Raw genomic sequence first — 15,142 nt, 5'->3', positions numbered from 1 at the left:
CAGAGAAGAGGAGGAGGATAACGAATGCTCAGAGAGAGTCGCACTTGGTGGGCTTGAAAGAGAGCGTGTTGTGAGCGTCGTTGTAGAGGATGTGGAAATTTTGCTGCTGTATGTTGCCGAAGATGGAAGGAATGTTCCCCGAGGGCACGCCCAACATTGCGAGGCAGGAAAGGTCTTGAGACACCTGAATGAAGAAGTTGTCCGCTGGGAGCTCGTAATCCACGGCGCCCTTGAAGTTGAAGGTGAGGGTCGGCAGGGCGAGGTCCTTAGTGGACGATGTCCCGTAGCAGAGATCCAAGCCTGTGGAAGAGCCGTCTACAGGAGCGAGGTGAATGGCGGACTGGATGGCTGTCTTGAGAGGAGAGTAGGCAGCCTCGTCCAGAATGGTCACTGTGGTTCCGGAATCGATGATCATACCTCCGCTGCCGTCCGGCTGCAGATCAAAAGTTCCGGGAGGAATATCTACGGCCTTACCATTGAGGGTGATCCCTGTGACAGGGATGTACCAGAAAGTGGGAATGACGCTGCTCTTAATGAGCGACAAAGTCTTGCCTCCGCTCAAGGAAGCGCCCTCCCCGAAAAAGAGAGGGCTGGTCTGCGAAGAAGAGTCGGCGATGGACAAGAGACAGTAGGAGAACATGTTCTCTGCTTTGGAACCGAGCTGTGAGATGAGAGAGAGACCACCTCTTCCCAGTCCCACGAGACCGCCGCCCTGAGAGAATCCCTGCCCTTCGTTGTCATGCCCGCATCCAAATGCAACGCCTTTAACCTTGCTGCTCCCAATTGACAGTGTCTCCGAAGCCAGGTCACCGCTGGTGAAGGAGCCATCGCCGTACTGATACATAAAGGTACAATCTGGACTGCATCCCGTCTGTGTACTCCCCAATGCGTCACAAAGAGAATCGCCGCAGGGAATTGTGGAGAAAGTGGAGGACTTGGAGGGGTCGAATATTGGCGTGGGCTGAGAGAAGCACTCCTGGCAAGGCTTGCACTGAGTCCAAATCAGATCACTCCCCGTGTCCACAATCGCCTCAAAGCTCACAGACGGCGTTCCCACACCAACGCTCATCAGAAATTCTCCATCCCCGACTTGAACCGGCGTTTCAGCGTCCAATTCACCTCTTATGTGCGCCTCTATCTTCTTCATTCTTCCCTTACTTCGATCCACAGCCGAACGAATTCGCGCAGCGAAGCTCAACTCTCCCTCTGATCTGCGCGTCATGTTCACCCTTACTTTGACATTCTCATCGCTGCTGGACTTGGGCCAAGCACTAAATAGTCTGTCCGAAGAACATGATATCATTGGAATAGCCAAGCATATCAAGACCACAAAACCCAACACCTTTGAACAGTACCCCATTTCTCTGTCTTTTCTAAATCTGCAAAACGTTTTCTGCTCTCATCAACACCACTCCATATGGTGTTTATATAGAGAGCGAGGAAGAGCCTTAAATCAAATTCGGTCGTTACTGAAATTGAAACTGGTTTTTGACTCTCCTCTCAACATATTCCCCCACTTGTCCCAATAACAGGACCGATTCTCTTATTTAGATGCGCTTGATTGGATGAGTTTATTTAATTCCGCTTTCTCTATCTGTGACCGTCTCATCTTCTCTAGAATTGTTCTAGAAAGGATAGAAATCGCTCTTTCCCCTGTCCACGCCTTCACTTACCTAGTGTTTCCGTACACTCAATATTCCTGCTTCATATTGAATCTTCTGGCCCCGTTGAGATCCAAATTCCAAACAAAGCGAATGTTGTTTTCTATTACCGTACCTTTCGAAGTGTTTTAGACCAGTCAGTTAATCATTTTAGAGAGCTTTTATTCGAAGATATTCAGTTATTAAATTGATACGTTTCTTTCTGATTTCAATTATTCAAGCTGATCCCTTTAGTTAGTCGAGACAAATTTAATAAATGGTATAAGTTTTAATATTCAGCATATATTAAATGATGCGTCTATAAAGGTAAAAATGATACCTCTAACAATTGGATTTTTCTTCTTTCCTGTAGTGGAATGTCAATATAAGTGGCACATTTAGTTTCTCATATGAAAGCTTTCTAGTTAATGGAGCCTTGAAAGAATGAAACATTCTCAAACATAATCATTGTCCTTCAAAATTAAAAAGTTTTTTGATCTTATCAGTGTGACAAACTCTAAGGAACTCCTGAGTTAACCTCAGATCTAAAAAATGCATATCAAAATAAATTAATATACTTTAAATAGATGTATAGCTAACCAAATGATATATTGATCAATCAATAATTCCTTTTGTTCATGTAAATACAATGCATGCAGCCTTAAAATTGATGTGAATTTAGAAACGTAATGCAATTATGATTTCGGAACTCATAGGTCAGAAAATATGTCATCTAGATATATCCTCATTTTCAACTTCTAGAAAGTATTGCAACTATTATTGGTCAAATCCTTAGATATGCATAAGTTCTATATCTATGGTTATGGTTATTTTAGATGTCAAAAGGGATATTCTTACTCTTTATATATGTGGCATATCATTAACTTCATTTAAATTTATTTTATCCACACTAAATTTTGATCTCGAGTCACGATAAAGATATATATCTCTAAGAAAAGTATCATTGCATTTTTAAGACAACAATATAAGGAAGAATATTTAAATTAATTACAAAATATACTTTACAGTGTAAAAAATATTTTATTGTTGTTTTGTTCTATTAGGTTTTTTGTTGTTTCTATAGAATGATCAAGAGTGCACTTTTCTAGATATGCCTTGATAGGACCAATCTAAAGTTATGGTCTTGACTGTTCATTTTAAAAATAGGGAAGCTATGATACTCATTTAATTAATAACCTAATTGTATAAATTAATCTAATGATCATACAGATGTTATCCGAACATTAAAAATGTTTTTGAAGATTTAAATTAAGAGAAGAAAAAAGTTATCTTGTGAAAGAGCACATGTACAAGTTAAAAAAATTATAAAATAAAAGGCAGAAAAAAGCATGAGAAGTGAAGATACTAAGGAGTGAGAAACCAAAATAGGAGAAGATAATCATTAAATAGATAGGGATGAGGGGTATGAAAATACTAAGTAGTTGTTAATTGAGTAGATATAGGGTATTGTAGAGTGTATAAAACTAAAGAACGTAGGGGAGATAAACATGAATAAAGAGTTATGTAAGTTGCACATTTTATTATAATTTTATTTTATGACTGGTTATGAAAAGCTCTTCATTTTAAAGTATGGATTGGATTAGAAGCACCCAATAAGAATCTTATCTATAGGAAGATGATGAAACTATGAAGCCTTTTAATAAAGGTGGTAACAGAAACAGAGGGAGATGAATTGGGAGTAGCACAAACATATAAAGGAAAAGAGAGTAGAACTTGTGCTCAATCAACAAAAAGAAAAGAAAAGAAAATATGCATCACTGAACTAAGAAAAGGGGATACTTCTATAGGTGATCAAACTAAGATCAGAACTTCAATTTAATATAGGGAAGGGGAAGTTCCTTCTTAGTGACTCATGAGAATTATTACATGGAATATTGGGGGTGTAAAGGTCACTAAGATGTGATGCTTATTTTCATCCAAAATACAAATAATAATTCTTCAAGAAACCAAATGGGTAACTAATAGACAAACTAGTTTATGAAATGGATACGAGGGTGGATATTATAAATGGTGGAACAAAAATGGAGAATTGGGAGGACTTGGAGTTCTCTAGAGTTCAAGAGATGTGGCATATAAAAAATTAGCTAGTCACAAACTCATAGATTTGTCTCATTAAGAATTTTAGTAGCACTCTACATTTAATGTTGATTAATAACACCCTTGAGGAATAATCATAATCATAATGCTATTATATGAAGATATTTTAATGCAGTATCACATGTCTCAAATCCATCAAAAAACATTAGATGTCTCAGAACATACTAGAGGAATAACTAAATAATTCCTAGCATTAATAGATTTTAGGAATATAATAAACCATAATAATTTTGTAGAAATTTACACTAAAAATGGAATTTAAACCTTGAATAGTAGAATTTCAATCTTCAAAAATATTTCTCAAACAAATAAGACAGATTCTTTTTGGTGAGAATTTGATTAGGCTACATACAATGTAAAATTAACAATAATCTACAATTGACGTTTAGAGAAATTCCTTCTTTAGTTTCAAATTAGTAGGGAAGTGAAACACAATAAATACACCTTTTAAATTTTAAAATATGTTCTTGAAGGAAGAAATTTTTGTTAAATAATTAAAAATATCGTAGTGGAAATAATGTTTTATGGGTTCAAAAGTAATTTGCTTCATGTATGGGTTAAAGAAAATCAAAGGAAAGATTCAGATAGGGAATGATTTGGGAATATGTTTGAGCCTAAAGAAACATAGAAGAATAAAATTAATGATTTTTTTGATGGAGATCTTCTAGGAATCATTTTTAGCTACCTGATAGGGGAGCACAAGCCTTACAACTGAACCTCTTCAGCTAAGAGCCAAGGACTAAGGGGTATCCATTTTTCCAAATTCGCCAGGGGCAATGATCCTAACCTCGCCCGTTTTCAATATTGGAGCCATGTGCTCAATGAGACTTGATCCTTGGTAGGCTCTTTAAGAACCATTCAACTTCACTGGTAGACCAAGGGCCCACTGACAAAAATGAAATTTTAAATAACTAAGTGATGAAAGAAGTGATGGATCAAGAAAAACATATAAAAAGAAAAATAATTATTAAGAAAATATGAAGATATTTTATCCAAAGTAGAATTATTTTGGAGGTGAGTATCTAGAAAAATTTGGTATGAAGAAGGAGGCAAAAGAAAATAAAATCTTTCACAAAAGCTCAAAATTAAAAATGATTGCACATATAGGATCACTAATCTATAAAGAGCACATGGTGGAGAGAGCTTATAAGATCCAAATAAATAGCTAAACAAGCGATTATATTTTGCCAAAAGTATACTCAACAAATAGGATGGCTGAGATCAAGAGACCAAAGAAAATAATAATTTTTAACATTCAAAAGATAATTACAAGGGAAGACAACATCATGCTAGAAGAAAAATTAACAAATATAAATTTGAAATAGTTGTAAAATATATGTGTCTAGACAAAGCCGTTTTCCTATCCTTAATTCTCTATCTATGCATGCATCTCCTTTTTAATTATCCTAGAACGGAAATGAATCACATTCTTGTGTCCACACCCTGACTTAGTGTGTATTTCCATGCACTTGACTGATAACCCAATTATCATACTTCCAAATAAATTTGGTGTCCCACTTGAGATCAATATTGTTAAAAGAAGTTTAAAAGCCCATTGTATAATGTGTTTCTCTATGTTTGTATGTTTTCAAATATTTAAATTAATTTTACATTTATCATAATCTCTTAGTCAATATGTCTATGCCTTCAACTTATTCTCATTTTACTTTTCATCTCATTTAAAAAATTTCATATGATTACTTTAAAAATAAGAAATGATTGTTATAAAAAAGTGTAATTTGATAGTGCTTTATAGAATTGTATTTTGAATCTCATGTAGATTAATTTATTGTATTCAAGGAACTCTAGTAGAGGGAAACTTAGTTGAAATATAATGTGATATACTATGGTAAAAATTTGAACTTGTGGGGTATTTAAAAATTTAAAATTTTTAAGAAATCATCATTTAAGAATTATGTGCATGTATTCATTAATTAAAGGGCATTAAATTAATGATAATTGAAGACAAACACCAATTGAATATGGCTATTTCAACATGAACCAAAGAAATATATTGATGTCATCCTCAATGAAAAAAAATACTAATATAGGTATATAGGAGATCAAATTATTCATTTGCTTGAATGATAGATTTTTACTTATGCTAGAAGAACTTTTGTACTATTTTCTAAATATTTTAATTTTTATCAAAGATTTCAAATAGTTGATTCTAAAATTTTACCTAAAAATTTCTAATGATTTTACCAAAAACAAAATAAAAATATTTAAATTCTCTAATATTCTCTCTAAATAATTTTCTATATTTAATAAATATTTTCTATTGTTTTCTAAACTTTCTAAACTTTCTAACTGTTATAATATATTCTCTATTTTCTACCTTTTCTAATATTTTCTATATAATTTTATACTATTTTCTCTAAATAATGTTTAAAATTTAAATATTTTTCATTTAAGGATACGAGTCTCCTAGCCTACTCAAATTTTGGTGATAATTTTTTAAATATTGGATATGCGTTTTGAAATTTTAGAGTAGATGGTACAGATGGGAGGCCTAGTGGACAAGGAACATGAAACCTATGCGAACTAAAAACTTTACTTGAATCTTGTTGCTTCACTCGATTCAATATTCTATGAAGATAATTGATAACATTATTCTATAAGCATCCATTGGAGCTTGAAAGGAATCAAGATGAATTCTAAAATGTAAAACATGATAGCAAAGATTCAGGGTAGAATAGAGCAGATAAACAATATTATATTTATTGATTGTTCTCCTCAAAATGAATTACATTTCTGTTATTTATAATCTCTTCACACCACCAATAGTGGGTTATACAATGTTTTAATAAGGATAAATTGAATATCTATCTAAAGTTTTAATTATACAAATCATCGTAACTACTATATGACTAATATCGAGGGAATGTGCAGAGTGATATAAGTGTTGTTCAGATTTAATTGACCACATACAAGAAGGAGAAAAACTAATGCATATCAATTTTCTTTGAAATTATTTGGTAGTGAGAAATAAAATATGAAAAACAAAAAATTGGACTTTAAATATTACACAAAAAATGGATGATCTGACAATATGGTTAACACAAAAAGTTGAGTCTACTTTGTGAAAATGATATTTGGAATGATGAATTGAGAAAATTAAAGAACTGCAATTCATAATTAGTAGACTATTTGAAATTGTTTAGAAATGAGAGACATGAATATTATGTCAAATTGGGAATCTTGAGAAAGAAATGAAAAAGGTTAAAAAGGAAAATGTTGAGTTAAATGACAACTTAAAATTGTATGATACAATTAAGAAAAAGAATGAAGATTTGGGTAATAAGGTAAACATTTTGGAAAAAGATAATAAGATCTTGAAACCAAAGCCATCAGTTTGAGTTGCCTCTTGTAACAGAAAATATTTTTTTTTGTTCTCTTGATCTAGAAGTTTTAGATGGTGCACCTAATATTTTTTTTTGTTCTCTTGATCTAGAAATGTTTGATTGAAGTAGTTGATGACTACTTATTTTGGTTGACACATGGAAGTGTCATGAGTATTCTTTATATTAGAGAAAGAAATGAGAAGACTAAGGCTTGTGATCTCTCATGAAAGAGAGAAATAAGTAAGAAAATAGTTTAATTAGATTTGATGTAGTATGTTTATCTATAAGACTTTAGAAATTTGAAGTTGCAGTTTGAGTTGTAGGAGTTAAGTATGAGTGTCTAGAGATGAAATTGTGAGTCTTAGCATTAAGGGGAAGTGTTGATAATTTGATGCTAATCTATGCATATTTTAGTTCTCACTGCTCAAGTTTTTTAATGCAAATTCACCTCTACTCTAGACAATTATAAGTAGAGTTTGAAGATATCAGAATCACACTTGGGATATGTTGGAAGATAAGGTTAATCTCATTACTCTTTGATTCAGAAACATTTTTTAGTAAAAACTAAACTTTTTTTAACTAGAATTTTAAAGCATAATGATTCCTATCCACTAGATAACCTAATGAGCGCAATAAAACTAACTCAAATCTTATGATATAAAAGCTTCTAGAGACATTTCTATCTTTAAAATAAACATCTTTGCAAATCTACTTAGAGATTTTTTAAAATGTCCACTGCTTGATTTGAATTATATATTTGATCACGATCTATGTAACGGTCTTTGGAAATTGAGTATATGGTTGATTGTCTAATATGTGCCTTGGATAATCCTTTATAGGTTTCTTTGAGTTATAATTCACTCTCTCACTCTTTATACATTGGTTGGAAATATTTCTTATGTCTTGTTTTAATTCATCTTTATGATTTAGTTTTAATATAATTCGAATAAGCCATTGTACATTATGTCTCCTAGTTGAGGGAAGGTAGTTGTAGTCACTACTATAAGAGATTTACATGATGTCACACTACTCCTTACTTGTTTGTCCCTATTGTATATATGCATATGTATTGTATCTTGTCAGTCGATAATGCAAGTGTATGCAAGTACAAGACATAGACTATATCTGACTACACAAGTGTGAGTACGCCTGAAAATCATTAAATAAGTTGTTGATAAAATAGAGATGGAACCATGATCCATACAGAAATCCTTATATCCTTTTTAAGTCTAATAGGAGGTCAGTCATTTAGTCTCACGATTATTTTTTGTATGATTTATTTTGATGGTATGATCAGTAGATGTTGGTTGTAAAATTTTTATGTGTTCATAATTTGGATATTTCATTTTCATGAAAATTATCTATAATTTAGGAGTAGTATGTTTATATGGGAGTATATGGGTACACACATATATTTTTGTATAAATATGCATAGATACATTATTACTAGATTTAGTTTTAAATGTATGTTAAAAATTGTATGTGAGGGAGTTTAAGCAGTACACTTTGATAAAAAAAAAAAATTCAATATGATATTACATTAAAGAAATTAAAACATGCAAAATTAAATTAATAAGTATTTGAAAGAGGAGTAAATTCCCTAACATACAAAGGCTGGTTATAAAATGCATTCAACTAGCAAAAGGTGTATGTAATACATGCATTATCTGTGTGGAAGTATATGAGACAAGGAAATAAATATAGTAATGAGCATAAAGAAATATACTCAAAAGAAGTAGAAATGGTATTTACATCATTTTTGTACTATTTATCAATTATGTTTCCATAAAATAGCCTTAATATATCTCTAATATGCCTAAATAACTTGTAAAATTGTAATTAATTACATAAAGTAATGCAATTTCAGATTGTGGAATTATTTTTATTTTGAAATCTATTCGAGAACATATATTTGTGGTGTAAAATGTAAATATGAAGGGGAAGAATTTCTCAAAGGTATTTTTATGGAGAAAAATGAATGGCATACTGTGTGAGTGAGGGTTTTAAGTATAATTCTTTAATGATTTGTAAGTTTCTTCCCATTTGGAGAGAGAGTTATATGTGAGATTTTCAAGGCCCGATGATAGAGAGATTTAGTTTTGTACAGTTTATTCTTCTTCTACCATGGAGACATAAATTGGAAAGGTTTGGATGATGCATTTTAAGTTGGGTTTATTTTTCTCTCTTTTTTTCTTTACTCCTGATTTTTTGAATCTTCGTAGGACTTGAGGCAAGCACTGAACTTATTGAATGCATTATTTATCTGTATAAACCTTATTATTTACTCTCAAGATCATGTATTATATTTTCACATTTAACTCGTATTGTTATTTAAAGGTTTTGAGTTCTTTTTGTGAAAACATACATTTATTTTCTATGGTATTTAGCCACTAGTTTTTGGAGATATTTTATGTTACTTTAGAGGGTTGCTGGTAACTATAGGCATGAAATATTATATTATGATACCATCCATATGTTCTTACCTATTCTTTCTCCTACACACTATGTATTTTAATTATAAGTTTTAGAATTATATATACTTGATTTAGGGGTTTATAACCAACTTGACCTCTTACTTGGCTTTTCATGCTTCCAATTATTGGTCAAGGTTCTTAATTTAATCATGGATCACATGCCTATATACAAGGGGTATATATATATATATATATATATTTCTATTGCTGAAGGTGATTATCATTTATACTTTAATCATTTGACTAACATTAAGTAGTCATAATTTATTATTCATTTATTAATAATAATTTATTTATTTGACATATACTCTTTAAAATATATTATTATATTAACTTATAAGACTATTCTTATATCAATATACTGATATATATTATGTTGTATTAGATTAATATTTAATAACATACTTTATTATATATTCATTCATTATTATATCAATAGTTAATAATAATATATAAATTAAGATAATTTATTATCTTTATTATTTAAATAAGATCCAATATATTATGTGATATGACTGTTTATTATTTATATTTAAACTTTTTATTCATTAAGTTGTACTTTGGCAGGGATATTGTAGTCCTTCCCACTCAAATATTGTTTGTCCTCAAGCAAAAATCATTTATACTTGTCTTAGAGAGTTGGCAAACAAAGCATATAATTGGATGTGTGAAGATACATAATATGCATAAACACATGGAGTTTATAGTAAAAACACGTGAGCAAATGAAGACACAAAGCAAACACAAAGTAAACAAATAAGTGCATGAAGACATAAAGCAGACACAATGTAGACACATAAATGCATGACACGATGTAGACACATAAATGCATGAAGACGCAAAGTAGACATTATCTAGACAGAGAGTATAAATGTTAAACTTTGTTAGATACATTTGAAATAAGAAAAGGTGGAGGAAATATTTTACCAACTTTGACTGTGAATGTCGTTCTCCTTCCCTCTCTATTCAGAAATGTTTTAATAGGTATTGTAATATTTTTGTACTTCATAAAAGTCTATCACTTTTCCCATTTGCTAAGGTTATTCTTAAGATGGTAGAATTACTTTGCAAAGGTCGCATGAGAAAAACTACAAGAGACATCCCTCAAGACCTAACCCAAGTGTTGAAATGATTTATCATATGTCTAAAATTAATTTGCCTCTCCCTTCCACAAACTCCCTACCCTAAGAAACCTTATTGTAATGATCCCTTTTTGGACCACACTTGAATTAATCTAGTATTCCCCTTGTTATTCATAATGTTTCAAGAAATCTTATTTCATTAAGCTTCATGGATTTCCCCATTACTAAGGCTATTCTTAAAATGGTAGATTTATCATGCAAAGATCATGTGAAATAAACTACAAGCGACATCCCTAGTATTGGGATAATCCATCAATTGCCCAAAATTACTCTGCCTCTCTCTTCCAAAAATTCCCTGCCTTAAGATAATTCAATAGTAGGTGGGAGACAAGATCTAAAGTCTATAAATATAGCTATTCAATTGTAATGATTCCTTTTTATATACTTGACCTATTATTAAATATTTTATATGTTAAGGCTATTTGTGTTACAAAATAATTAAATATATTAGATTATAATTCAATTGAACTTATTTAATTCGATTTCTTATGCAAAAATCCCATTACTTTCTCTAATTACCAAGGTCATTCTTAGATGATATATTTACTATGCGAAGGTTGCAAGAAACAAAACTACATGTAGTGTCCCTCAAGGCCTAACCCTAGTATTGGGATACTCTACCATGCGCTTGGAATTATTCCACCTTTACCTTCCACAAACTCCCTATCTAAAAATACCATGATGCGGAGTAAGAGATAAAATTTTCCTTACTTAGATAATGCCGGAGTTAAGGGTTAATTTAGTTTCATTTATTAAATTACCTGCACTCCCTTCTTAAGATTTCACTTTATGCACACACATTTCTATTTAATAATTAAATATTAATTATTAAATGTCTTTTAACTCTTAGGGTTTCCTTTTTAGATTTTACAATCTTCTTCTATAAGGATTGATCAATTGTAAATTTCATTTTATTCTTCTCAGTTTGATAATATAATTTTCCATATTTTCAGAGCAAAACTCTTGCCCATTCTTTGTGATAGATAATTAGAGAGAGGTTTACGGTTTAGAGAGACGTAGTTTAGGAGTTAGAGAGATACATAGGGTTAAATGTTTGAGATCTAGAAAGAGAGACAGTAGGTCAGGGTTAGGAGAGATGAAGTTATGTAAGTTAGAGAGTGTGAGAGAGAAACAAGTTTAGGGATTATCAAGTTAGAGATAGGTTTAGGGTTTAGAGAGATGGGGTTTAGGAGTTAGAGAGAGACAAAGAGTTAAAAGTTTAGGGTTTAGGTTGACATATTTGAATTTAAGGTTCAATATAGGAGTTAGAGTCTAATTTGGTTCAATGTGACAATTTAGGTAGAGTTTGATTAGGTTTGATGTTGTGGTTTAATTACCTTCAATGTTAAGTTCCACTCTTGCCTATAATTTATAAGATTCAATATTAAAGTTTTTATTAGAATTTAATTGTTTCACTATAAGAGGTAGAGTCTGATTTAGTTCAATCTGATGGCTCTAGTTACCAGTTTCATTTGCTTCAATGATAGAGTCTTACTTATACTAGAAAACTTTTCTACTATTATCTAGAATTTTTTTATTTTTATCAAATATTTCAAACAATAGTTTCTAAACTTTTACCTAACAATTTCTTATGATTTTTAGCAAATACAAAAAAAAAAAAAAAATTTAATTCTCTAATATCCTCTCTAAATAATTTTCTATATTTAATAAATATTTTCTACCGTTTTCTAAACTTTCTAATTGTTCTAATATTTTCTATATTTTCTACCTTTTCTAATATTTTCTATATAATTTTCTACTATTTTCTCTAAATAATGTTTTACAATTTATCTTATTTTTCTAACAATGTCTAAACTTTACGAAATTTCAATATTTTTTCTAAGTTATCTAATATTACACTATTTAAAAATTAATACACTGCTTAAAAACATAGATGCATAATAATAAAAATATTTGAATTGTTTAAAGCCGTAAAATGTTAAAAAACACATTAAAAGCCATATATTTACCTAGGGAAATGTAAAATAAAACTTAAGACATATTAAAAAATTGGTAAAAATTACTGACGTACTTGATTTGATTGAATTACTCCTACAGCCCTTCCCACTTCGCGATTCCAGGAAACTTGTTTCATAAAAAAGAGCTGCAGATTAGATATTTTGCATTTTATATAATCTTTTGTGTTTTGGCTAAAATTAATTTTCCATTTCGGCCGGAACACCACTTAGGTGGATATGCCATGTGGCATATGCTCATAGCCATGTGGATTCTTTCAAAATTGTTTGGACCGAATGGTGTCCGGTCGGATTTGGTCCCACCGGATCTTCAAAGTTAGCCCTAAAGCTGACACAGATCCATGTATGTGTATATGTATATCTATATGTATGAGTATATGCATATCTATATATATATTTGTACATACATATATATATGTATGTTTATATATATGTATGTATGTATCTATATTTTTGTATATACATTGTTCACTTGTGTATATATACATATGTATATGTATGCGTACATGTACATGTATGTGTCTATATATATATATATATATACATATACATATATACATATATACATACATATACATATATATATACATATACATATATATATGTACATATATGTATATGTATACATATATACATACATATACATATATATATACATATACATATATATACATATATATATATATACATATATATATACATATATATATATATATATACATATATATATATATATATACATATATGTACATATATATATGTATATGTATATATATATGTATATGTATGTATATGTATATATATGTATATATATGTATATGTATATATATATGTATATATATATGTATATATACATATATATATGTGTATATATATATATGTATGTATGTATATATGTATATATGTATGTATATCAATATGGATGTGTACATACATATCTATATGTATGTCACAAATGAGGTTGCAAGCTTTTGGTTTTAACCATGGATGAAACTTAGTAGTTAAGCGCATGCAGGCTAGAGTAGTACTAGGATGGGTGACCTCCCGGGAAATCTTTATGCTTCACCGCTACGACCATCACCTAGATCCAATGAGTGTTAAGTGTTCCATTTATTCTCATGAGATATGGATTCATATTGAATCGCCACTCATGAAATGAGGGTCAATGAGTTTGACTCAAAATCACACAATTAAATCTTGATAGCAATATCACAATTTGACTTGCTGTGGAAATTATCTCCTACTTATCAATTAATGAGCTTAACAGGATTTCTAATGAATGGTTCATAAGGCACAATAGTTGGTGAAGGTTTTTCAAATGGGGTTGCAAGCTTTGGGTTTAACCGGGGAGGAAACTCTGCAGTTAAGTGCGCTAAGGATGGAGTAGTACTAAGATGGGTGACCTCTCAGGAAGTCCTAGATCCAACGAGTGTTAAGTGTTCCATTTATTCTCATGAGATTGGATTCATGTTGAATCACTACTAATGAAACATGGTTCAATGAGTTTGATTCAAAATCATACAGTTAAATCCTGATAGCAATATCACAATTTGACTTGTGGAAATTATCTCCTACTTATTAACTCCATAATTCTAAAAAAAGTTCTCAATAATAAATGTAAGTGTGCTGGATAAAGTTTAATACAAACAAGATCATAAGAAGGTGGCTATAATATTACCTGTTTATCTAATTTTCCAATAGGAAAACTTAAGAAATTATTATGGAATCATTCATGAAACTTGTACGAAATGGCCTTTGTATCAAAAAACATATTATTCATGAAAAAATAAATTGATTTAAAAAATGTCAAAAGATAATACCTTCTCAAACCAAATGAATAAATTCAATATCTTGAAAATTTGGTTACATTTGATTAGATCTATCCATAGGATAATGAGGTTGAGACTGTCATGTTGTTGTGCTGGTTACTAAATAGCTCAAAAGGAATTAGTGTATAACTATTAGTAATTTGATATCCCACAGGAACAAAAATATGCTAAAAATTCATAATTTACTTTACATTGTAATTCAATATGTTTATGCATGCATTATTTTAAAGTTAAAAGTTTTATTGGTTAGAGATTAGTACTTCTAATTCACCCCCTCAGAAGTATACATTTCCCATTTGTATTTCCAACAGTATATGTATGTGTATATACATATCTATATGTATGTGTTTGTGTATATACATATCCATATGTATGTGTTTGAATATTTAGTGAAAAAAAAACCAAGTTAAATTATAAAGATTTATAATTACATGGGAGACAGGATCACTTATTACATTCGGAAATGAATGAAAACAACCGACGGTGCAGAAGAGTAACAGGGAAACTCGGAAACAGAGCAAAGGGGAGAGGATAACGAAAGCGCAAGAAGCATTCCAAGTTGAATTAAAATGAGAGAGAGAGGGAAAGAGACAGAGAAGAGGAGGAGGATAACGAATGT

General features: G+C 30.7%; 1 pseudogene; it reads right to left on the bottom strand.

Moving 5' to 3' along the window:
- Positions 1–28: 28 nt before the first annotated feature.
- On the bottom strand, positions 29–1,360 carry LOC149568601 (aspartic proteinase nepenthesin-2 pseudogene; annotated as a pseudogene).
- Positions 1,361–15,142: the final 13,782 nt, after the last annotated feature.

Source organism: Cupressus sempervirens, chromosome 3 (genome assembly GCF_028749045.1).
Source record: "Cupressus sempervirens isolate cs-2001-9-10 chromosome 3, ASM2874904v1, whole genome shotgun sequence".
Classification (NCBI taxonomy): Eukaryota; Viridiplantae; Streptophyta; class Pinopsida; order Cupressales; family Cupressaceae; genus Cupressus; species Cupressus sempervirens.
Note: the sequence above shows the minus strand (reverse complement) of the source record. Positions and strands in the feature narration are given on the sequence as shown.